Genomic DNA, 25,682 nt, shown 5'->3' with positions numbered 1-25,682 from the left:
CAGGATCCCAGGGTCCTGGGATCAAGTCGGGATCCCTGCTCAGTGGGGAGCCTGCTTTTCCCTCTGCCTCTACCCTTCCGCCTGCTTGAGCTCCTTCCCGCACTCTCTTTCTCTCTCTCTAATAAATAAGTAAAAATCTTTAAAAAGCCCTGTTAGCTATTTCAGCTCCATGAAATCCATTTTGTGACACTGTTCCAAGTAGTTCAGAATCAGATGCAACCTCTCACTTCATCTTGAATTCAATCCCCACCCTCAAACACACCAAAATCCTCCCCGTGGATGTGAGCCTTTTGGACATGTGGTAGAGAAAAATAAAGATATGACCTCAGATGTCACTGAGTATTCCACTTTGATTCCAAAGAGGGAGTGAAGACCACTTCAAGGTGAGCCCTTTTAAGCTAAGGAAAAGAGGCACAACTGCTGTGGAATCCCAAAGGGTGTGTGTGTGTGTGTGTGTGTGTGTGTGTGTGTGTTGTGTGTTTTAAGGAATAAGAGCAACTCTTATAGGTGAATGCCCATGGCTAACCCCTAGTGTTCAAGTCAAGGGTGTTCAATGTGATGGGAAGCACCATGAACTAATATGCAGGTGGTGGGTACAATCTACTGGAACTATGCTAATGATGTCAGAGTCTCAGCAGCAAATCGAATTCATTGCAGATGGTTCAGATGAAGAGAAATGTGGGAGCCGACCACTTATAGGGAGGTGGGCTGCGGGCAGGGCACAACAAGGGAGAAGGAATTACCCAGGGATCAGCACCAGGAGGAAGCTGTTGCCACCTCTGAGGAATTGGAACAATAGAGGAGGGGCCACCTGGTACGGGCGACAGTCCCAGGGGGAAACTGAAGGTGAGACGCCCAAGCTGGGAGGAAGAGAGGGACTCACATCCTGCCCTGTCTCCTCCACTTCTCCATTTCCTGCCAAGACTTCCCTTAGGTCGAACCCAACCCAAAACCATCTGGAAGGAGAGCCTGGGGGGTGATGCAGGACATAATGCTGAGCAGAGAAAGAAGGTTTGGGGAGAGGCGTTAGCAGATGGAGAATAATCACATAGGGCTGCTATCTGCTAAGAAGTTCTGCTCCGAAAAAGAAAAAGCTCAGTAGCCTCCACTGTGTGGGTTTGGGACAATTTATTCCGTCAGATACGTGCCAGGAAAGACTGGCTGGCAGGAAATCACAGCTCAGAAGGAGGACTGTGCAAGGTCCATGGGCTGACCCTGGGGAAGAATGGGCTTGTGTAGTGCTCTTGGAGGAGGTGTTAGAGTGGGTTTGTGCCCAGGCTTCTGCCATCAGGTGTGACCTGTCTGCACTTCACTTTTGTTATTTCCAGGTTGGGCCACTACTCTGCTTGGAGGGGTCATAAAGGATTCTCCAGGTATGCATCCACCCCTTACTACGGTTGAGGAAAGTTGCCGAGAGCAGGGTTCACTCTGAGTAGGTTTATAAAACTTGCTGAAAAGCTCTCTTCTTAGGTCACGTCCATCATAAAGCCCTGTGCATATTGTCAGAACCTATGGGGAAGGAGGAGCTCATTTTATCTGCAGAGAAGGGACCTTAGTCCTTTAGGAAAGTTTTCAGGGCTTGCAGAGATAAATCAAGCTGTTAATTCTCCACATTCTGTCCATCTCTCCAAGGGAGAACAGTGAGCTACTCTTTTAAAGATGTCACTCTGCACCTTTCATTGCAGGATACGAAGTGGTTTCTATTACCTTAATTGGTCTCTCTCTGTCCATATCACCACTTTTCTTTCTCCCTTGAATTACTATGAATTACACCTCGTCACTGGTGTTGACATCTCTGACATACCCCTCTACCGCCTTCACCATGCTTCACAGCTGGAGAGATCTTCCCAACATGCAAGTCTCGTTCAATCAGACCCTGGCTTAAAACCCTGCAATGGTTTCCAATGGAAAATTCTTGGAGATTTTACTTCCTGAGCACTACTTGCCTTTATTCTCATTATTCTGCAACATCAGCTCTCCACTCACTGTGAGTGTGCATGTACGCAAACAGTGCCACCCATCACATACCATTTATTTCTCTGTTTCAGCTCTACAGAACACCCCATATTCTTCTTTACGATCGATGGCCTCCTGCATTCTCTGACTTGGGGTATCAAGATGCAGAGACCCATCTCATTCCCCTGGGTTTCCTTTATAAACATCGTGGAGGAAAACCGCCTGAAACGTTTGGTACAAATGAAGTGTGTGATCTTCTCATTAGTTTCTTTCTTTCTTTTAATCATCCTAAAAGGAGTCTCATAAGTCATGCTTAGGATTTACTGGGGATGCATAATAATGAGGCCCGTCTCCCGATTTAGCAACACTCCTGGGATCGCTCTGTCTTCCACTGCAGGGCTCAGATGCTGAGCCCGAGATCAGATCAAGGTAGAGGCTTGGAAACCAGGGCTGCCCTGCGGATGACTTCAAGTCAGAAGGCCAGATAAAGTAATGTGTTCAGGGAAATTTCCTAAGTATTAACAGAGAAAGGAGGCCAGCATGTCAGGACACTGGGTTTATACTGACATTTCATTTTTTTGCTGTAGAAAATGTAATCAGAAAGCCAAAGCTCAGGGTGCCTGGGTGGCTCAGCAGTTGATCATCTGCCTTCAGCTCAGGGCATGATCCCGGGGTCCTGGGATCGAGTCCTGCATCAAGCTCCCTACAGGGAGTTTGCTTCTCCCTCTACCTATGTCTCTGCCTCTGTGTGTGTGTGTCTCTCATGAGTAAATAAATAAAATCTTCAAAAAAATAAAAAAAGGACTAGGAGAAAATAAATAGCCAAGTAGTAATATAATGTTGAGTCAGCAAATGATAAGAGCTGGGATGGTTGGGGGGCGGGGGAAGCAGAAGTAAAATGACACTGTATGATGGAACAAGGTGTCTATTTATATGAGGGAGAGTCAGAGAATAAAACCTCTTTGAGGAAAGAGAATTTGTTTAGAGACCTGTCTGAAGTGATGGAGGAGGCCATGCAAGAAAGGACCCGTCAAGTGCAAGGAAGGACAAGGAGGCCAGTGTGGCCATGTGCTACAAGTAGGAGTGACAGAATCAGAGAAGTAGCCAGAGCTGAGCTCTCACGGGCCTTGAGGCAAGCAGCCCACAGTGAGGACTCTGGATGCTGTGGGCTCCAGGGGAGCTGCAGGAAGACACGGGGCAAGAGGGACCCAGCTGACTGATGTTTTCAGGGGAGTATTATGGCTTCTGTGTGTGTGATATTGACCATGGGGAGAATAGAGAGCAGAAGGAGAGACATTGATAAGAACAAGATCACAGGTCTGTGTGAGATGCTCATACAGCCTGGACTAAGACATCAGCAGTATGGGGTATGAAAAGTAACCCAATTCAGAATGTATTTTTAAGGCAGGTTGTTGGGACCTCCTGCTGAATAAGATGAGAGGAGAAGGGAACAAAAAGGGTGAAAGATAATTCGAGATATGTGTCCTAAGGGATGCCTAGGTCACTAAATGGTTGAGCATCTGCCTTCGGCTCAGGTCGTGATCCCAGGGTCCTGGGATCAAGTCCTGCATCAGGCTCCCCATAGGGAGCCTGCTTCTCTCTCTGCCTGTGTCTCTGCCTGTCTCTGTATCTCTCATGAATAAATAAATAATTTTTTAAAATCTTTAAATAAAAAAATAATGTGTCTTGAGCGAATACACAAATGCTATCCCCATTTATGGACAGAAAGGCACAAGCGGATCTGCAACATTGGGGTGAAAATTAAGAAAGTGCTTTGGATAGTTAAAGTCTCAGATGCCTATTAAGGTATGAAAGTGGAAATGTTGACTGGGCAGATGTATATGCAAATCTGGAACTTGAGGTGAAGGTCAGGACTGGAGATTTTTGAAGGCAGGTAAATTCAGGGTATATCTGAGAATTAATATTATGGATTTTAATTTTTAAAAAAATCTCTGGGGTATAAGGATGGAGAATGGAGGAGGGCTGATGTGTTAGACCAGGAGGGAGAGAAGAGTTCTGCAGAAGAGATTGAATGAATGACCAGCAATGCTAGGAAGAAATATGTGACCATATGGGGTTCTGAAAGTCACACAAAAAATTCCTTCCTTTTAAGGAAGGAATTGAAAAGGATGCTTTCTTTATTTTTTTAAAATATTTTTTATTTATTTATTTTGAGAGAGAAAGTTTGAGCAGAGAGATGGAGAAGCAGACTCCCTGCTAGAAAGGGAGCCCAATGCAGGGCTTGATACCAGGACCTTGAGATCATGACCTGAGCCGAATGCAGAGCCACACAGATCCCCCTAGAATGTTCTTTTTAATCACACCAATGAGGGGGCACCTAGGTGGCTCAGCCAGTTGAGCATCTGCCTCTTGATTTCAACTCAGGTCATGATCTCAGGGTCTTGAGATTGAGCCACCAGTCAGGCTCCACACTCAGCAGGTAGTCTGCTTGAGGATTCTCTTTCTCTCTCTTTCTCTCTCTCTCTCTCTCTCTCTCTACCTGCCCCCATCACTAGCTCCTGCTCACTCTCTCTTTCTCTCTCTCTCTCTCTCAAAAAAAATAATAATAACATCAATCAGCATGGCTATTATTTTTAAAAACAACATAACAAGTGTTGGTGAGGATGCAGAGAAATTGAGCTGCTGTGGAAAACAGTTATCATGGTTCCTCAAAAAATTAAAAATGGAACTACCATAGGACCTAGCCATTCCACTTCTGGGTATATACTCAAAGGACTCAAACAGTTATTTGTATACCTATGTTCATGGCCACATTACACAGGATAGCCAAAAGGTGGAAGCAACGTAGGTGTCCATTGACACAGGAATGGATACACAAAGTGTGGTGTATCCATACAATAGAATGTTCTTAAGCCATGAAAAGGCAGGGAATTCTGGGACCTGTGACAATATGGATGAAACTTGAGGACATTCTGCTGAGTGAAATAAGCCAGTCATAAAAGGACAAATATTGTACAGTTCCCTTATATGAGGTTCCTAGAGTTTTCGAATCCGTAGAAAGTAGAAAGGTGGTTTCTGGGGGCTGGAGGGAAGGAGAAATGGGGGGCTATATTTTAATAGGTACAGAGCATCATTTCTGGAGGATGAATATAATTCTGGAGATGGTGGTGATGTTCGCACAATGCAAACACACTTACTTCTACTGAGCTGTACTAAAACAATGAGCTACACTAAAAAAACTTCACACTCAAAATTTTTAGCCAAAATTATAAATTTTCTGCTGTGTATATTTTGCCACAATAGTTTTTTTTAAGGATGATTTATTTTTCAACAAATATGCTAGGGCAATTGGATATAATTTTTTAAGGTAAACTTAGATTCTTATCTCACACAATAAACAAAAATCTACTCAAAATGGATTATAGTTCTAAATTTAATAGCTGAAACTCTTGAAAACTTTAGAAGAAAATTATGAGAAAATCTTATGACTTTGGGTTAAGCAAAGATTTCTTAAATATGACATCAAAAACACATAATCCATAAAATTAGCAATTAATAAGGTGGACTTCATGAAACATTAAAAATGACTCTGAAATGGTATTGTTTAGAAAGTTTTAAAAAAATCACAGGAGAGAAAATACTGGCTAATTACATATCTGAAAAAGGATTTCTATCCAGAATATAGAGAACACATATAATTCAATAATAAGACAAAAAAAAACAATTAAAAATGGGCAAAAGAATTGAACAGACAATTCGTCAAAGAAGTTACATGAATGGTTAATAAACTCATAAAGAGATGCTCAACATAATTCGTCATTTGACAGAATGAGTCCTGGGTGTTATACTATATGTTGGCAAATCAAACTCCAATAAAAAAAATATACAAAAAACCCCCACAATTCGTCACTGGGGAAATACAAATTAAAACTATGATGAGATACAATTAACATCTACAAGAACCATTAAAATCCAAAAGATGGACCACACCAAGTGTTGAAACCCTAATGCACTGCCTGTGGGAACATAGTAATGGTACAACCACCTAGAAAACAGTTTGGCAGTTTGTTAAAAAGTTGAGTTCAGGGGGTCCCTGGGTGGCTCAGCAGCTTGGCACCTGCCTCTGGCCCAAGGCGTGGTCCTGGAGTCCCAGGATCGAGTCCCACGTTGGGCTCCCTGCATGGAGCCTGTTTCTCCCTTTGCCTGTGTCTCTGCCTCTCTCTCTCTCTCTCTCTCTCTGTCTCTCATGAATAAATAAAATAAAATCTTAAAAAAAATAAAAAAGCAGATGTCCTTTGGCCATGGGGTCCAAGTTCATCAAAATTCCTGGAGGTGGTACCAGAAATCTGTATTTTAACAAGGCAAGTATACATTGGTCAGGAAGTCAGAAAAGGTCAGGAAAGTCCAATGCATATCAAGGACAACTATCTTGAAAGAAAAACATGACTACTCCAATAAAAATGCTCTCTTTTTTTTTGTTTGTTTTAAAGATGTTATTTATTTATTCATGAGAGACACTGGGAGAGAGAGAGGCAGAGACACAGGCAGAGGGAGAAGCAGGCTCCATGCAGGGAACCTGACATGGGACTCGATCCTGGGTCTCTAGGATCACACCCTGGGCTGAAGGTGACGCTAAACCGCTGAGCCACCCGGGCTGCCCGAAAATGTTCTCTTACATAAAAAGGAAGTTAGAAATATCATAGACTGGTCACCAACCTAGAACACACAGCACACTTTGCAGGACAGGGATGACAAAATGAGGCAGTAACTGGTGAGGTGCTCACCAGAGCCATTTCTTCCCTCTGTCAACAAATCATATTACATTTTCCAGACTTCCAAGCTGGTGAGTGAGAGACATGCTTTTAAATTCTGGCTGGTGAAATGTGGGTAGAAGGCATACTGGCCACATCCAGACTTGGCCCTAAATCTCCTATGAAATTCTTCACTTTTACCCTCTTTGCTCTTCAACCATCAAAATGCTAGAGACCTAGCTGTGTTCTCAGAGTAGGGAGACAATGGTACAATCAAAAGGAGAGAGGATTTTGAGTAGCTGGGAAGAGAGCTCTACCTTACAAAAATCAAGGGGAAGATAGTCCCGCGATTGGGAAGCCATTGGGGTGTGCTTAGGCGTACCCAGTCTGGTCTGCTGGTGGATGCATCTGTCCCCAATTACACCCCACTCCAGAAATGTATGAGCTCAAGAGACTTTTATGGTAAATCAAGCCAGCAAAATTATCATCAGGCAGGCAACGTGTCAGGGAAGAAAAGGACAACCATGAGAATAAGTTCAAGGGGACAAAGGAGGTAAAGAATTAAGAGAGAATAGAACACCTCAAATGAAGTGGTGTTCTGGGGAATGGCTCTTAGCAGAATTGCAGGGGTGTGGTCTCTAGCAGAGGGAGCACTGAGGTTCACCTGTTAGGGACAGGTTTGACTGGTTAATTATACCTGTTTCTAGACTGATTGATATCTGACCATTCTGGTTGGTTGGTGCCAGTGACACAATGAGAGAACAGTTGGTAAGTATTCTATTCCCAGTCTCCCAGATGGGATGGGGGGAGAGGCATGCAGAAAGAAGGCAGAGTATCTGGAAGAGCTTTTCAGGGCTGGGAGCACTCAGTAGACAAGGGAATAGCTGGAGGAGGAGCTCACGAGAATCCTCAGACAGCAGGGCGGACTTCTTGAAGGTTAGCAGATGAACAGCTGCCTCGTTCCATAATGTGGGATTCCCAACCTCCTCCACCCATGTGCGGGACTCCTCCAAACCCCCACGGTGGAAGAGTCCAGTACACAGATCCAAGTTACCAAAGGCATGCCAAGGCAACCAACTAAGGGGGAGGGGTAGGGATGAATTATGGAGGGTCTCTTGGCTTTCAACATAATGCAGCCATTTAAACGAAGCCAAATGATTGAATTCTGCTTATTCTTTAGAATTCTTAGAAAGTAGCCTATGGTATTGTATGAAAGACCAGGGAAGGAGGACTGTTTGGGAAAAGCCCCTGTGGTCCAAGTCTCTGCCAAGAATCGACAGGGAGAACTAAAAGACAGAATTCATTAGTCTCTTTCTCTTTATTTCCAGATCAGTCGCCAGTTTTTCCAACACCATTTGTTGAATAATGTACCCTTTACTTACCGATCTGAAATGCCAGCTTCATCATGAGATGCAGTCTCATATGTCCTTGGATCTCTGACTGAGGTTTGTATTTTGTTGCTTTTTATCCCCTGTGAAGTTACAGAGCTGGAAACATATCCCTAAAATCTAACCAATCAACGGCATTATTCAGTTCTCCAACCTCCCTATTTTTGCCTATTAATCTGTCAAAGATTTAAGGAAGTGTAATAACTTCCTTGCCACCATTCTAATTCTGGCAATTTCCCCACGAATATCAAATATTTTGCTTTTATATGTTTTGAGGCAACATTATTCCCCAGATAAAAGTGTGCGTCCGTTACATATTTACTGTGAATTGTGACTTATCAAAACAAAATGAGGCCCCTAGTTTTCAAGTCATAGACAAAAGAGGTGGTTTGGTTTCCTTTTCTTCTCACCACCATTGCAAACAGCTAGGAGAAAGGGAAGAGTAAATTTCATCTTTGATAAAACCAGATTTCTACAGCCCCAAACAATATCACTTATAAGTGTGAATGACTATTAACTGGCTTAGCAATGAGAGAAAGTCCATGCCCCTCAGAGCAAGGGGACAGCCGGTGAGAGGTAGGTCAGTATTGCCTAGCCAAGTGCTGGAAACATTAGGACTTTGGAGAAAGCAAATATCAAAATAGCCAGAGGTGAGTTAGGGTTGACAACCAGAGGATTATTTGAAAGTTTCTTTGAGAAGCAATTAGATCTAACATCCTCTCCCCTACCCAGCACTTTGCTACACAGACAAGGGGGCGGAGGGCAAGCCGGCCCCAAATGTGCCACTTTGGCTGGTTGATTATTTTAAATAAGTTACTTAAGAGCCAGCATATGCAGGAAGGAAGCTCAGACCCATCTCTGTCCCCCTGAAATCAGGAAATAAATTTCCCGTGGGAGGGGCGCCTGGGTGGCTCAGTGGTTGAGCGACTGCCTTTGGCTCAGGTCATGATCCCAGGGTCCTGGGATCAGCTCTCTGTTCAGTGGGAAGCTGCTTCTGTCCTCTGCCCCTCCCCCTCCTCATCCTCTCCCTCACTTTTGCTCTCTCTGCCAAATAAATAAATAAAGTATATTTTAAAAAGAATTTAAATTTCTTTAAACTTGAAGGAGAGTGTAATTAATATCCTCATAGATAGGAAAATGCAGATGCATCTCTGAAGTGTGTATGGGATGCTGTTTACAAGCAGGACCAGAAACAGCCTTTGAAAATTAAAAATGTGACAACCAAGATGAAAAGTTCAGCAAAGATCTAGAAAAGAAAGTTAGAAGGTCTTCAAGAAAGAAGAACAGAATGATAAAGAAATAGATAAGAGGCCAAAAATAAAGAAAGGTGGGGGTGTCTGGGTGGCTCAGTGGTTGAGCGTCTGCCTTTGACTCAGGTTGTGACCCCAGGGTCCTGGGATTGAGTCCCACATTGGGCTCCCCGCTGGGAGCCTGCTTCTCCCTCTGCCTATATCTCTGCCTCTTTCTGTGTGTCTCTCATGAATAAATAAATAAAATCTAAAATAAAAATAAAAAATAAATAAAAGGGGTGTAAGAGGTATAAACTTCCAGTTATAGAGTAAATAAGTCATGAGGACAAAAGGTACAGCAGAGGGAACACAATCAATAATATTGTAATAGTGTTGCGTGGTGACTACACTCATCGTGGTGTGCACTGAGTAACGTACAGGATCACTGAGTCAATACACTGTACACCTGAAGCTAGTATAACACTGTGTGTCAATCAAACTAGTTAAAAGGAAGAAATAAAAGGAAGAGATAATTCCATTCCTAATTGTATTACAATTTCCAAAACCAAAAATCAAGACAAGTACGGGCAGATATTATCAAAGGAACCATGAAAGTAACCTCTCCAGAACTGGGGGACTAGAGATTCTAGATAACTTCTTACCAGATGTTCGGCACAATGGATGAACACAACAGATGAATACTTATGTCAATATGCACAATAGTGAAATTGCAGAACCCCAGGATCAAAGTGAGGATCCCCAAAACAGCTGAGATGGGGTCACACACAAAGGATGAGTCATCAGCATGGCATCGGACTTTATTTTTTTTTTATTTTATTTTTTTTTGCATCGGACTTTAAAAACAGCAGGAGCTGGACAGCAAAGATCTGAGTGAAACCTATTCCAACCTCCAGCCCCAGACTTCAATTTGCAATCAAGTGCTAGAATAGAAATGCAAAAATGTGTAAAAAAAAAAAAAAAAGTAGCAACCATACATCTTTCCCCCTTTTTGCTTTCCAGAAGTCAATTGAGGATATGTTCCCCCCAAATTATCCAGTAATTAATTCAAGAAAATGAAAGAGGATTCAGGAAAGTAGGGGAAGTGGATGGACAGAGTTGCCAGGATGGTGACAAAGGTCAGTCCCTGGCGGACAGAATGGCTTCAAGCCTAGAGACTCACTAGAATAGAATGGGTGGCCCGAGTAGCAATGTCTCCTGGAAAAAAAAAAGGGGGGGGGGTTTGCAAAATGCCAAATTTTCTGACAGATTTAACATGAGAAATAATGTTGAGAGATATTTTACAGAGCTTAATATTCATGGAAAAAGCCACAAGTTCAAAGAAAAAACAACAACAACAAAGCAAAAGAAGAATAATAAGGCAAACTTTGACTCCGGGCAAAACAAAAATATGTACCAGAGAGAAAAATACTCGTAATGTGTTACTGGTTAAGTAGTGAACACTATTCACATAGTGTTAATAATGAAAGCACGGTTGGTTACTTTGCCAGTTTCTACAACTTCTTTCTTTCTTTTTTCTATTTTTTTTTAAAGATTTTATTCATTTATTCATTAGAGACACAGAGAGAGGCAGAGACACAGGCAGAGGGAGAAGCAGGCTCCATGCAGGGAGCCCAAAGTGGGACCCAATCCCAGGACTCCAGGATCACTCCCTGAGCCAAAGGCAGATGCTCAACCGCTGAGCCACCCAGGCGTCCCTCTTTTTTCTATTTAAATTCAATTTGCCAACATATGACACCCAGCGCTCATCCCATCAAGTTTCCTTCTTATATCAAAACCTTGACTGTGTTCAGGCAGTGCCTATCTAAAAACTCTTGCAATACGGGACGCCTGGTGGCTCAGTGGTTTAGTGCCTGCCCTCCGCCCAGGGTGTGATCCTGGAGTCCCAGGGATCGAGTGCCACATCGGGCTCCCTGCATGGAACCTGCTTCTCCCTTTGCTTATGTCTCGGCCTCTCTCTCTCTCTATGTGTGTGTCTCATGAATAAATAAATAAAATCTTTAAAAAATAAAAAATAAAAATAAAAATAAAAATTCTTGCAACAATAGATTGCCTTGTATTTAGAGGTGGCCATGTAACAGGGTACCCCCTAAAAAAAGCACCTGGTAAGGGTTTCCGGGAAATTGTTCTTCTACCTTTTCCTCCTTATTTGTCTTCTTTCTTCCTTTTTTCTCTGCCTGAAACTTGGATACAATGTCAAAAGCATAGCAAGCCATCTTGAGACCATACAGATAAAAAACACAAGCCCCAAAACAGAAGAACAGAAAAATAAAAACAGCCTGAGCCTCTGATGACATTATAAAACCACTACCTCTGCTGTTGACTGCCTGAAAGTCACTGTTGGGAGTGTGTTCTATGTGCACATTTCTGACTGATACAATAAATTGGATGTGGGCACACTCCCCAAATGTGATCTGACCCTAAGCTGTGACATCAGAAGAATGAGAACAGCTATGATGGTTGTAAAGTAATTATAATTTTTAAAACTACACCAAATTATTTGCTGGCATTATAAAAAGTCACTATTACTGATCAAGTGAGGTCAGTTTATGTCCGCTAACATTAATGTTGAACTGAAAATAAGAAACAGCCCAAAAGGGATGCCTGGGTGGCTCAGTGGTGGAGCCTCCACCTTCGGCTCAGGGCGTGATCCCGGGGTCCTGGGATCGAGTCCCGCATCGGGCTCCCCGCAGGGAGCCTGCTTCTCCCTCTGCCTGTGTCTCTGCCTCTCTCTCTGTGTCTCTCATGAATAAATTGCAAAATATTTTTAAAAAATTCAAGCTAGTTGAAAGGACAAAAAACCTTTATCTCATATACGGTCTTTGACCTTAGATCTTTGTCTTCTGTTAATGTGGAAAGCTCCATTTTCCATATTTATTCTTTTTTAAGAAAAAATCTTACAGTCACGGGTTTTGCCCATACTTTTATCTTAGCCTGTTTGGATCATTTTATTTTAGGTTGTTTAAGTTGTATACTGTAGACACAGAGGTTTGGGGTTTTGACTCCGTCTGTCTGTCTCTTAGCAGAGAACCTTGATCCATTTGCTTTTATTGATATGACCTCTATGTTTGATCCTTCTTCTGCCATCTTTTTCTGTGCTTTCCACCATTTAGGTTTTCTTTGCTTTCCAACTAGATAAATGGATTTAGCATTTTGAGTGACATATTCCATTTTAGCTCTCCTGATTACTACCTATAAGATTTTTTAAACATGCTTTTCAAAAGGCACTTTAAGGGCAGCCCCGGTGGCCCAGGGGTTTAGTGCCATCTTCAGCCTGGGGCCTGATCCTGGAGACCCGAGATCGAGTCCCACGTCGGGCTCCCTGCATGGAGCCTGCTCCTTCCTCTGCCTGTGTCTCTGCCTCTCTCTCTCTCTCTCTCTCTCACTTTCATGAATAAATAAATAAAATATTTTTTAAAAAAGATTCAAAAGGCACTTTAAGCAGTATTTCCTTAATCATTTGAGTCAGGACTGAAACATTAATTTACCCAGTTTTTATGTTTAAGACAGGATATCAAAATTTCCCTCTTCCTCCTCCTCCTCTTTCTTCTTCTTCTTCTTCTTCTTCTTCTTCTTCTTCTTCTTCTTCTTCTTCTTCTTCTTCTTCTTCTTCTTTTCCCTTCTACCTTTCTGTTTTCTTTCTTTTCTTCCCCATTATGGTCCACATTTACCTTCTCTTTTTTTTTTTTTTTGTAGGTTCCATGCCCAGTCTGGAGCCCAAAACAGGGTTTGAACTCATGACCCTGAGATCAAGAACTGAACTGAGATCAACAGCCAAATGCTCAACCAACTGGGCCCCCCGAGCACCCTCCTGCTTTTTTTACAACTTATTTTTGAAATTTTACATTCTTTCAACTCATCCACACTTGTATTCATGTAGCAGACCCTGTTCCGTAGATCGTGCTAGACAATAGTTTTATTTTTTTAATAAAGATTCTATTTATTCATGAGAGACACACAGAGAGAGGCAGAAACACAGGCAGAAGAAGAAGCAGGCTCCATGCAGGGAACCTGATGCAGGACTAGATCCCAGGACCCCAGGATCACAACCTGAGCTGAAGGCAGACGCTCAACCACTGAACCACCCAGGCGTCCCTACACAGTAGGTTTAGAGAAAGGATCATAACCCTTGCCCCCTAGGCACTAGAAAAGCAATTATAGTCCAGGACAAGTCCAATGGCAGAGGTATGCCCATGTTATGGGGGAGGACCCAAGAGAGGCATGTGGTCTGAGCTGGTTTCTCAAGGACACTCGAGCTGAATTTGAAAGCATGACGTTGATGACTCAGCCCAAAGAGTGGGGAGAATTCTTTCCAGGTCAGACAGAACAGTCTGTGTAGGAAGATGCCTTGGGTTTTTGGGTAACTGCACACAGCTCAGTGCTGCCAGAACGCCATGGAAGCAAAGGTTCAGAGGGTTGCAGCATGAGATCATCTCCATGGGTCACAGATGGCCTTGAAGGTCACTTTCAAGAGGGTGTATCTTATACTCGATGCAAATGAGACAGGAGAGAGGATAGCGTTGAGGATGGAAGGTGGTGGGACATTTAGGGGGGGCCAGTGACAGCAGAGGTGATGAAATGAAAGACAAGAACTGGAACAGGGGCAAGAATATAGTCTGGAGACCTCAATATAGTGTCCTTGGAGGAAAAGCAGGGCAGGGGAGTGTTTCTCCCAATCTCTCTGGTCCCACTCCTCTCCAACTCCATAGAACGCTCCCCTGGAAACGGAATAGCACTTTCCAGTTTATGGCACCTGGGTGGCTCAGTGGTTGGGCATCTGCCTTTGGCTCGGACGTGATCCCAGGGTCCTGGGATTGAGTCCTTCATTGGGCTCCCTGCAGGGAGCCTGCTTCTCCCTCTGCCTGTGTCTCTGCCTCTCTTTCTGTCTCTCGTGAATAAATCAATAAAATCTTAGAAAAAAAGACTTTGTAGTTTACTCCAAGAAGAAATATCTCTGAGCTCTCACTGGTCCCAGTGCCATGGTTTGACTGAGCTGTCTCTTGAAGAGTAGAGGCTTCAGGCAGAAGATGGGAGAAGGTAGAGATGGCTTTAAGCCCAACTTAATGAGGCCGGGAGGTCACAGACAGGCCAGTTCAGCCCTCTTTCCCCTTGCCTCAGGTTCTCACTTGTGTTGTCCATCATCTTTACGCCACCACCTCTGAAGTGGAGATAATGTAAGGGCCAGTTCGAGATCTGGATCAATGAATTCAATTTCAAAGTCAATTGCTAAATTGCAGAATTTTTTAATTTTTATCTTTTTAAAAGATTTTATTTATTCATGAGAGACACTGAAAGAGAGGCAGAGACACACACAGAGAAGAGGCCTCCCTTTGGGGAGCCTGATGCAGGACTCGATCCTAGGACCCTGGAATCATGCCCTAAGCCAAAGGCAGATGCTCAACCACTGAGCCACCCAGGTGCCCTAAATTGCAGAATTTTAAATAAATACCCTCCCCTTTATCAACGTGTAATCAATGCCAACGTTCTATTCATTTCAGGTATACAACACAGTAATTTGACATTCTGTACATTAAACGATGCTCACCAGGATGAGTGAAGTCATCACATATCACTGTACAACGTTCTTCTACCATTATTGACAAAATTCCCCACGCGGTTCTTTTCATAGCTCTTTCATCTTTTACACAGAGGTAATTTAATAAGGTTTGATGATGTCAGGAGTTAACAAGCAACAAACATGATTTCTTAAGTGAATCTCAGGGTTTTCAGAGCAGAGGGGTGGTTATCGGGGTGGTGGTTGAGCAATGATGAGATGAGAGAGGGAGACCTTAATTTGATATTTCTGATGGCACGCATGTTGCACCTTCTCTAATTGTCCCACTGTCCCTGGATATTCTCTTTGGTTTTTCTAAATCTTTTTTCCCTGGAAATGTCTCTTGATGTCTTCAAGCTCACGGATTCTTTCCTTGGCTGAGTCTGGTTTATCGATGAGTCCGTCAAGAGTTTCCTTCATTTCTGCTATGGTGGGTATTTTTTTTTTTTTTAATCTCCAACATTTGCTTTTGAGTTTTTTTTTTCGAGTTTCCATCTCTCTACTTACATTACCCATGTGTCCTTACGCGGTGTCCATTTTCTCATTAGAGCCCTTAGCACATGAATTACCATCATTATAAATTCCCAGTCTAACCATTCCAGCATCTGTGCCATGTTTGAATTTGTTCCGAGGCTTGCTCTGTCTTTTCAATCTGTGCACTGTTTTTTGGTTTGCTTTATTTCTCTTTTAGTCTCCCTTGTCATGTTCTGCTGCATGTCAGACATGCTGAACTAGGTCAGTGGGTAAAAGGAAGGTGTTATTGACTCTTGCAGAGTTCTCTTCTCCTGGGCTTCAGCCTCAGTAAGTTGTGATTCTCTGGATGCCTGTCTTGTCTCGTCCATTTTGGAGGTGACATTTTGCTCTTTGATGTCAATATTCTGATAGCTCTAAGAAGAAATGTTGATTTTCGGCTGTTCATTTTTTCTCTTGTGGTGCGGATGGGAGAGATGACTTCTAAGTTCTTCATGTGTTCACCCAGAAGCCCAAGAGGTCCCAAATTTTGGATTTTATTCATTAGGAGTATAAACAATACTAAGGAAGCCAGTTTTAGAATTTTAGAATGAGGCTCTTCAGCCACTCATTTTGACGCCCTACTTGGAAAGAACGAAGCTTTTGCCTTCACATGAGAATGTTTTCCTAGATCTAGTCCTTTTCTTACAGATCCATGGAATGTTAGAGGACTTTCCCTCTCCTTTTACAGATACACACATCAAAATTTTCTCTAGATCACACAGCCAGTGACAGATCTGGGACTTGGGTCCAGGTCTCCTGACGTCAGTTCAGAGTTCCTTTCCTGGCTCGTCTGACTTCCCAGTCTATGCTCCTGAAGATAACCGGCCTCTGTTAACCTTTGTTCCCAGAGATGATAATCCCAACAGCCTAGAGGAGGGGGTGTGCATGGCCTCCCCGGGGCGGGGCTAGGAGTATGGAGGAGATGATTCGGAACGAGTAAGAAGCATCCTGAGTGGAGGAAGATGTGTTCTGAAAAATAAAAGGGACTTGGTGCCTACAGGAATGTGACAGTCACCTTACTCCTTACTCCCTGGAGCTCAGCACCCTGCCCACATCCAGACATTGTCTGCACACTGATGCCCTCTAGTGGCTTGAAGGAAGAGCTCCCTCTCTCAAACCTGCAATGGGAATCTTCAGGCTTTAGCCCTTGGGAGGGGAAGATGTCCCTCCTCCATCCCTCTCTTTGGTTCAGAGATTTGTCTCACCAGGCTTTTTCCTCCTGATATGCTCTTTAACTTCTTTCTATTAAACAACCTGAAGACATTTATAAACGTGAGCGAGGGAAAGCATTCCCCCATATGGAGAACCATATGCATCTAAGTGTGAGGCTGGAGGAGGAGAGCCATAGGAAAGCACACAAAAACACATGGGGGTGTGCCAGCACAAACACACACACTTGGGGGGATGAAGACTTTGTAAGTCCTAAGGGTTATAAAATTTGGCAATCTCATGTATAATATAATATATATAATACACACACACACACACATATGTATATATACACACACAAATACAAAATTAAGCACAGAGCCTTGGAAGCATCCTGTTCATCAGCCTCAAAGTGAATAATCTTTGCGTATACCTATCTGCTTGTGCACAGACCCCAAGGAAATGGAGATATAAAACAGAGCTATTCTCGTTTTTTACTATTACCCTGAAATCCTATACATACTGAGAAAATGGCCCTCCTCAGCGGAGTCACCTTCAAAAGCTGGGCACTTATTCTTATGTCATTGCTGTTTAGAATGTACCTGGGATGTTCCTTGGAATTGCCTTCGGATTCTGTGGCATATTTTTTGGAATATTATTAAGGATAACACGTGCTATCATTTAAGTGAAGGTTGACAGATCAATTTTTTGCAATAGCCAAATCCACACAGAGCCAACCTTGAGAAGTACTAAGATGGATAGTCAAGCTGGCTGAGGCTGTGTTTTGGTCAAAAGTCAAGAGTACTTTTAACATTTATCAAATTCAGGGAACTGGGTGGCTCAGTTTGTGAAGTGTCTGCCTTTGGCTCAGGTCATCATCTAAGTCCTGCAATTGAGCCCCACATTGGGCTTCCTGTTCAGCGGGGAGTCTGCTTCTCTCTGTCTCTCTCTCCCCCTCCCCATCACTCTTTCTCTCTCTTTCTCAAATAAATAAATAAAATCTTTAAAAATTTTTTTATCAAATTCTTTTTTCCTTTCCTTGCTTCAATACTATTCTGCGAAGCAGCTCACCTGAAAGCCACTCCAACATGCCATGCCATGTGGGCGAACACGGATGGTGGCCATGAGAAAGTGGCTCGCATCCTGCAGCTACAGGAAAGACCACTGCTTAGGGGTCTGACTGCAGAGTTGTCAGATCCCCTCATTCACCCATGGTCTAGTCCCAGCCCAGACATGGGTACAGAAGGGCCACATGGGCAGCCCTCATCCTAGCAGGGACTCCTCTGATGGCCAACCTTGGCACAAAGACTTTGCTGACCTCTTTGTGGACTCCATGGCAGTCAAGGATCTTTCCATCAAACTCTCTTTTCTTCCTCTGTCCTTGCTGGGGATCAAACTTGCATCACCGTCTGACTGCTCTTCCAGCTTGCCTGGGTCCCCTCTATTTTTTTTGCCATAGGCATTCTTCCCCAAAACTCTTGCACAACTAATCCCACCTTGGTTTCTGCCTCTTGGGGGACCAGACCCAGCTTCTCATGTTGACCACTTTGGAGAACAGGGTGACCACTGTTTTCTCTAGTATCTACATGACTGCAATTAGGTTTCTGGCCCCATTTTACTTCTGATGGCAGACAGTTGTTAAGCTTTACCTCTTCTTCCACCCCTTGGGCCCCACTCCTGGGAAAAATGATAGGAAAGTCTGCATGTTCTTTCCTTGGCACCAGTGGGACATTCCAACTCCACCTGGCCCTGACCCTTCATGGGAACTCTCATCCCGGCCTCATTTCTTAATCACCTTGAAAACCCAGGCCAGCTTCCTTCCCTCCATCTCTCAAGTCATTTTGGATCTGCTCCAGAGGCACATTCCGTTCTCCCCAGAGACCTCAGCTATGTAAGTAATATGCCCATCAGGCTTCTTGGTGAGCATTCGCATCATCAATTTTGACATCCAAGCCAAAGGGGATGCAAATGAGACCATTGATCTTTGAAGGGTGGTCAGAGCCATAGCAAAATGTTATCAGTTGCCAAATACTGGCATTGGCTTCTTAGGTCCCCGACAAAGAACCGGTGTTGCTAAAGACCCCACATTCTGACTTGAGAGGGTCACCTGGTGTGCAGGGAGCCCCCTTTCTTCACGGCACATCGAACGATACAGCTCAACCTGGTCAGGACCACCCACCCACCCACTCGTTACACACAACTGCACTGTGAAAGGAAGGCTTGGGGAGAGGAGGTGGCATTTGGAAGGAGTGTCATGTTTGTTAAAAGTGGGTCTTGCCTTTTTCTCCCCAAAGTTGGGAGTTACCAAGGAAATCAGTCACAAAATAGAAAATGCCAGAACCTCCTCTCCTTCTGCGAGATTGGGAGCCGGAGGTCATCTGGTCTAAACATTGATGAGCTAAATGGATTGGGCAAGTGCCTTCTGCTAGGGCAAGTCTGAGGTGACAGCAGAGGAGAGGGTGGCTAAGCTAGTGGAGAGTATGCTGGTGGGGGAGCCAGGGCTCATCACCATGTCGCATGGCAAGGATGTACACACTCCCTGAGAAGGCAGGGAGTAGGCAGGAGGCCACTTCAGCCTTCAAGGCTGCTATTGTGGTGGGGAGACCCATCAACAAGATATGCAGGATAGACAGCCGGGAGTGGGCAGTGGGAGGAAGAGTTGGAAGACTCACTACCGAGGGACAAATCCAGAGTAATGTGTAGGGGGAGGAGGCACCTGGGCTCTCTGAAACACCCCAAATGTCCTGGGCGAAATAACCAGCATTCCTTAGGAAACATGGTGCACACAGAGCCCCTTGGTGTTGGAAAAGAGACAACAGCCAACAGATAGAAGAACCTGCACACCGGGCAGCCAGTAAGGGCACACACATCACACACTGTTTCTCTTGGGCCCCAACAATGGCCTGAGTGTATGCAGCCCTCTGTATTTCAAGCTGCTAGCTGCCAGTGTAGCCTCTGAAGTGCGGGAAGCAGCTAGAGGTAGGCCACGGGGACAAAATGATTATGGATTTAGCAATTTAAAATAACACTGGTGATGTCTGGGTGGCTCATTGGTTGAGCATCTGCCTTCAGCTCAGGGACTGATCCCAGGGTCCTGGGATCTAGTCCTACATCAGGCTCCCCACAGGGAGCCTGCTTCTCCCTCTGCCTGTATCTCTGTCTCTTTCTCTGTGTCTTCCATAAAAAAATAAATAAAATCTTTTTAAAAAATTTAAAATAAAATAATACTGAATCTAAGAGAAAGAAAGCAAGACTAATCTGATAACCAAAAGTGACTAAAGATGGGACGCCTGGGTGGCTCAGCAGTTGAGCGTCTGCCTTTGGCTCAGGGTGTGATCCTGGAGTCTCGGGATCAAGTCCCACATTAGGCTCCTTACATGGAGCCTGCTTCTCCCTCTGTCTCTGTCTCTGCCTCTTTCTCGTTGTCTCTCATGAATAAATAAATAAAATCTTTTAAAAAAAAAAGTGACCAAAGAGTTACGGAATTCACCTGTGCTGTCATGATCCACTGTCCAGTGAGCATGGAAAAGTTGCCTATAACCCCAGTAAGAGCAGAAAAGTAGAAAAACACAATGACTCTATGTTTCTATTCTAGTTGACTTGCTATCCTTCTCTAAAAACAACTACGTATGATTTTTTAAAATACCAACGTCTTCAGGACACCCTGGTGGCTCAGTTGGTTAAGTATCCGACTCTTGATCTCAGCTCAGGGTCCTGGGATCAAGCTCTGTGTCAGGCTCTGTGCTCAGTGGGGTGTCTGCTTGGGATTCTTTCCTCCCTCTCCCTCTTCCCCCTCCCATCACACACTCTCTCTCTCTCTCTCTCTCTCTCCAAAATAAATAAATAAATCCTTTAAAAAATACAAACATCTTTGAAGGAAATAATTAAACACCATCAATAATTTGATACCCGCTCTATATGCACCCAATTCATTGCTTTCACATATGAGGCAATGGTTACTCCAACTATAGGTTATGAACATTATTTCTCACCCATGGGATTTGCTCACATTGTTCTGTCTACTTTAAATATCCATTCTCAAGCTCCAAGTCCTATCTTTCAATTTAAAATCTCATGTTGCGGGGTTCCTCGGTGACTCAGGTTATGATCTCACAGTCCTAGGATCAAGCCCCTCATTGGGCTCCCTGCTCTGTGGGGAGCTTGCTTCTCCCTCTCCCTCCCTATCATCCCCTGCTGCTTGTGCTCTCTCTTTCTATGAAATAAATTAAATAAATAAATAAATAAATAAATAAATAAATAAATAAAATCTTATGTTGCTAGAAAAATACAACCATCCTTTCTTCTACTCCCTTCACAGAGTATGGGGGAAAGAATGGCCCTTGGCTAAGAATTTAATCTTGCATTTTCAAGAAGTAATTGCAGAACCTCTGTTTGGTCTTTGTGTAGGCATGAGAGCAGTTTTTAAGAGGCATGTAACTGGAAAATGGGCCCATTTCTTATTTCCAAGAGGCCCTAGGGGTCCCAGGTTGGAAGGGTGGGGGTACCTACACTGCTCAAAGGTAAATTACATATGGTATTAATTACGCATTGAGACAAAGCTTTGAAAACTGTGGGGACGTTAGAAAGGTATTTCTCTTCCACTTCGTGGATTTAGACTGTAATATCTCTGATAATTAACACTTAGAAGCGTGGATGTGTGTGCTCTGGAGAAGGAAGTGGAAAGAAACCTCATAGCTCTCCAACGAGCAATCCATAGAACCAAGAGGATAGTTTGCATTCATCATGGTATGGGGACCTCTTGGGGGTTGGAACAGGAAGGTTCACATGGATCCTGGATGGCTCCGTGGAACTTGGCATGCCTGGGGCATTGCCCTACTTGGAATGACTCAGAGCTGTTCACAGGGAGGGAGGTGGGTCCAGGGTGATTGGTCCCTGCAGGAAGACAGACAGACAGCCTTCCTGAAACAAGAGTTGAGACATAGACAGGAGAGTAGCAGGAGGAGAGGAGTCACAATAAGAAGCAGATCTTCTTATGGGAGAGCACAGCTAGGAGCCCAGGGAACCCCATGAGGGCACCCCTAGGCTGCTTTAACAAACTGAATGTCCTTCCCTGGAATGTACCAGGGTGGAAGTCCTCTTAGAGGCTTTAGTGACTGGGCTTCTCCATCCCAGTGTCCTTGTGTTGCTACAGTCCCACATGATGGCTGATAGATTATTCATTTATCACACAGCTGATAGGTATGCTAGACATGGCAGTGGTGTCTAGGGCAGAGGAGCAGCCTCACAAAGGGAAGAAGGACTGGCCGCATGGGTGGGTGGCCTTTCCAGGGCAGCCACGCCAAGGGACAAATGGCCCAGCAGGAACTACTTCCCAGCCAAATGCCCAGGAAGCAGAGATGGAGCTGGGAGCTGCAGAAAAGAGCTGCATGGTGAAGCTGGGAAGGCCTGCCCACAAACTCCTCCCTGCACCCTGCACGTAAGAGCAGCAAGTGACCTTTCCAAGTGGGAAGAGGCTGACGTGTCCGTGACTCTCTTCACTCCTCAAGGCCAGCTTCTCAAATGCCACATCCCTTACCAAGCCTTCCAGGAGCTCGGCCAAGCTGGAAAGTATCTCTCCCGTGCCTCCCAAAGCCCAAGAGCCCTCCATGTGGGCCTTTTTGGGGGGCATTTCCCAATTTCTGTTTTTATTTTATTTTATTTTATTTTAAGATTTTATTTATTGATTCATGAGACAGAAAGAGAGCCAGAGACACAGGCAGAGGGAGAAGCAGGCTCCCTGCAGGAAGGTATGACCCTAGGACCCCAGAATCATACCCTGAGCTGAAGGCAGATGCTCAATCACTAAGCCACCCAGGTATACCCCCAATTTCCACTTTAAATGACAGTCATTTGTAGGGCAACTCTTTGCCCAAATCCCTTTGGTTTGCCCTCACTTTCCCCATGCCCACTGCATATCTATTCTTCCCCACCTTGCCACATGCCAACACCCAGCTCTCTAGCACCGGTTGGCCCATGGGGGTTCTTACTGTAGGTGGGAGGCAGGTTGGGATGCTCCATCCCTAGTTCTTTCTCGAGAGGTCACCTCAAGGTAGCTGACACCAGGAGACTCTATCCCCTTCCAGGTTCCAGCATCTACTGCCTACCTTAGTTCTGTAGGGCCTTGGGAGGATAACAACTCAGCTGCTACCAGCCCAGGTCACCATTGTATCCTCTGTACTTTCCCTACAGTCCTCCTTTGTGCAGAGTTCTTCAGTTCATCTTCTTCCGTGCATTCCAAATGTCTCCAGTTGGGACCCCACCTGACACACACACACATACCCTCACTAAATACATTCAGAGCTCACCCAAATATGTCTGAATTATGCTTCCATATGAATCATGGCCAAAATAAGGTCTTGAAAAATTATAGGTGTCTAATAAACTTTTGTTCAATTAATGGCATGCCTACCTCTCTGTCCCTAAAACAGAGTTTCTTAACCTTGGCACTATTAACACTTTGCAATGGATAACCTTTGTTGGCGGGGGTGGAGGGGGGGGCTGTTTTGTGCACTGAAGATATTTGGGAGCACTCCTGGCCTCTGCTTCCTAGATGCCAATAGCACCCAAGTCCAGCTGTGGCAACCAGAAGTGTCTGCAGACATTGCCAGATGTCCTCAGGGAGCAAAACATCTCCCTGTTGAGACCCCCTGCCCTAGATGTTTGCTCCTCTTGTCATTTCAGCATTCATGCTATAAAAAACATAATTACTGGGGCACCTGGGTGGTTCAGTCAGGAAAGCACCCAACTCTTGATTTCAGCTCAGGTCATGATCTCAGAGTCATAAGATCATATCCTGCATTGGACTCCAGGTTGAGGGAGGCGCCTGCTTGGGATACTTGCTCCCTCTGCCCCTCCCCCACCCTACCCCATTGACACTCTCTCTCTCTCTAAAAAAAAAATCATTACTTCATAATAATGGTTCATAATATACGTATCACGATCCATAAACACAAGACACTCCGAGTTGCGTAGTGCGACATACATAAACATACGTGCACATATGAAGAATGTACTTGAAAGGAATTTCTAAAGCTTGAAAGGAATTTCTAAAGCTAGGAAATCAGACATTTCCTCTGATTTTTAAAAAGTCTTTATTATCAAGTGAAAAAAATCACCTACAAATTGAAGACAACATTCAATGAGATTTCTTTGACCTTTACAGAAATTCATGCACTTAGAACTTCAAAAGATCACAGGCATACGTATAAATGCAGAAGGTGCTAAACATAGTGCATGCATGGAATAGGAAATGATCAAAGGAAACAAGACGCTTCTGGGTACTATGTTGAGAACACAGGTGTCTAATGACCACCCTCCTCCCACACCCAGAGAGTCATTGAGGTGGCCATGAGCTTGCAAGCAGAGAAACCTATCATGATATCTTTTATTTTGCTGCCTGCAAGAGAGGTGTATCATGGGTCTCAAAAGTCTAAAAGCCACTTATTATAATAGTTTCATTCACCTTCTTCCTTCTTTTGTATCCTCTCCAGCACCAATAGATGCTGTGCTAGTACCACCATGCTGCCCACATCCAGGCAACACCCTTTGCTTTGTTTGGGAGCTTTCCTATGCTAGAACACTGCCTCCTATTAACAAATCCCAGTATTAACACCTCACCATCCCCTTGCCAGAAGGGCTGAGGGCATTGTGCTATTGTTTGGAGAAATATTTCAAAGTTCCAGTTGGTCGTTGATGATGGAAGAAACTTTCCCAGGGTTTTGGTGTGTGGAACTCAGGTAAATCACTGGAAACTCTGTCTTAAGACTCAAAAAAGCAGCTTAAAATGGGCTCACCGATTCAAATAGACCCAAGTATAAAGGAAGAGCCAATGTATAATACCTTTGATGTCAGCCATGATAGGAGCCAACAAAAGAAGGGTATGGGATTAACAAGAAGAAACCTAAGATAATTCATAAACTCAGGGAAGCTCTAGAGGCAAGTACAAGAATGGTGTTTTTTCTCCCATAGCAGATGATAAGAGTGTGTTAGATTTAAAGGCACCGGTACTGTAAAATCAACCACAATAATAGTAAGCAACTTCATTGAATCTCCACCAATCAGAAGCACCCAAGTGAGACTCTGATTTGAAAGTGAGTTAAGAGGCAGGTGTGAATCATCCATTTTCCTGAGAAAAGTGGTGGCAGTAGATTTCTAGACATAGCAGAGGTAATGGGTTCTGCTTTCTATTCCATGCCCATAACTGTTTCTGGAAATGTAGCCTAAAATGTGTTCTACCAACCTTTCCAAATATTTAAGTGATTAAATACAGTTTCATAAATTCCTTACTTCTTAAAGTAGCTACAGAAGATAGTATGGTCTATATCTATGAACCCAGAAATCCTTGGATTATTTTTTTAAAGATTGATTTATTTATTTTAGAGAAAGAGAGCGCAAGTGAGTTGGGGGAGGGCAGAGAGAGAGAATCTTTTTTTTTTTTTTAAGATTTTATTTATTTATGCATGAGAGACACAGAGAGATGCAGAGAGAGAGAGGCAGAGACACAGGCAGAGGGAGAAGCAGGCTCCATTCAGGGAGCCCAATGCAGGACTCGATCCCGGGTCTCCAGGATCACACCCTGGGCTGAAGGCAGCGCTAAACCACTGAGCCACCCGGAATGCCCTAGAGGGAGAGAATCTTGAAGCAGACTCCCCGCTGAGCACAGAGCCCAATGGGGATCAACATTGGATCCCATGGGTCATGAGATCGTGACCTGCGCTGAAACCAAAAGTCAGATACTTAACCAACTGAGCCACCCAGGTGCTCCGAAACCCTTGAATTTTAATTCAAACTCTGTATGTGTGTGTGTGTGTGTGTGTGTGTGTGTGTGTCTTACAATAACACACCCTGCACTAACATGAATTTGGAAAAAACATGATTGATATTTGGGCTGTCATCTTCTGGCCAGCCTCTATTTGGGAACAGGGATAGCTAACTTTATTATCTTTTATTGCGCAATGCACACCATAAGAGGTAAAAATCTTAAAATGATTTGGGACTTTCTCACTACAACCAGCAGTGTACATATATGACTATACAGCATTGTAGTATTATAGAGTGACTAAAAAAATATTGATTTCCACTTACCTTCATTTTCTGCAAGTGAATTTTTAGTTACCACCCATGGCTTTACACTAGGAATGTATATACATAGTAAACTTATATA

Source organism: Canis lupus, chromosome 3 (assembly GCF_048164855.1).
Source record: "Canis lupus baileyi chromosome 3, mCanLup2.hap1, whole genome shotgun sequence".
In the NCBI taxonomy this organism is placed as follows: domain Eukaryota; kingdom Metazoa; phylum Chordata; class Mammalia; order Carnivora; family Canidae; genus Canis; species Canis lupus.
The sequence above is the reverse complement of the archived record's forward strand: the minus strand, read 5'-3'. Positions refer to the sequence as shown.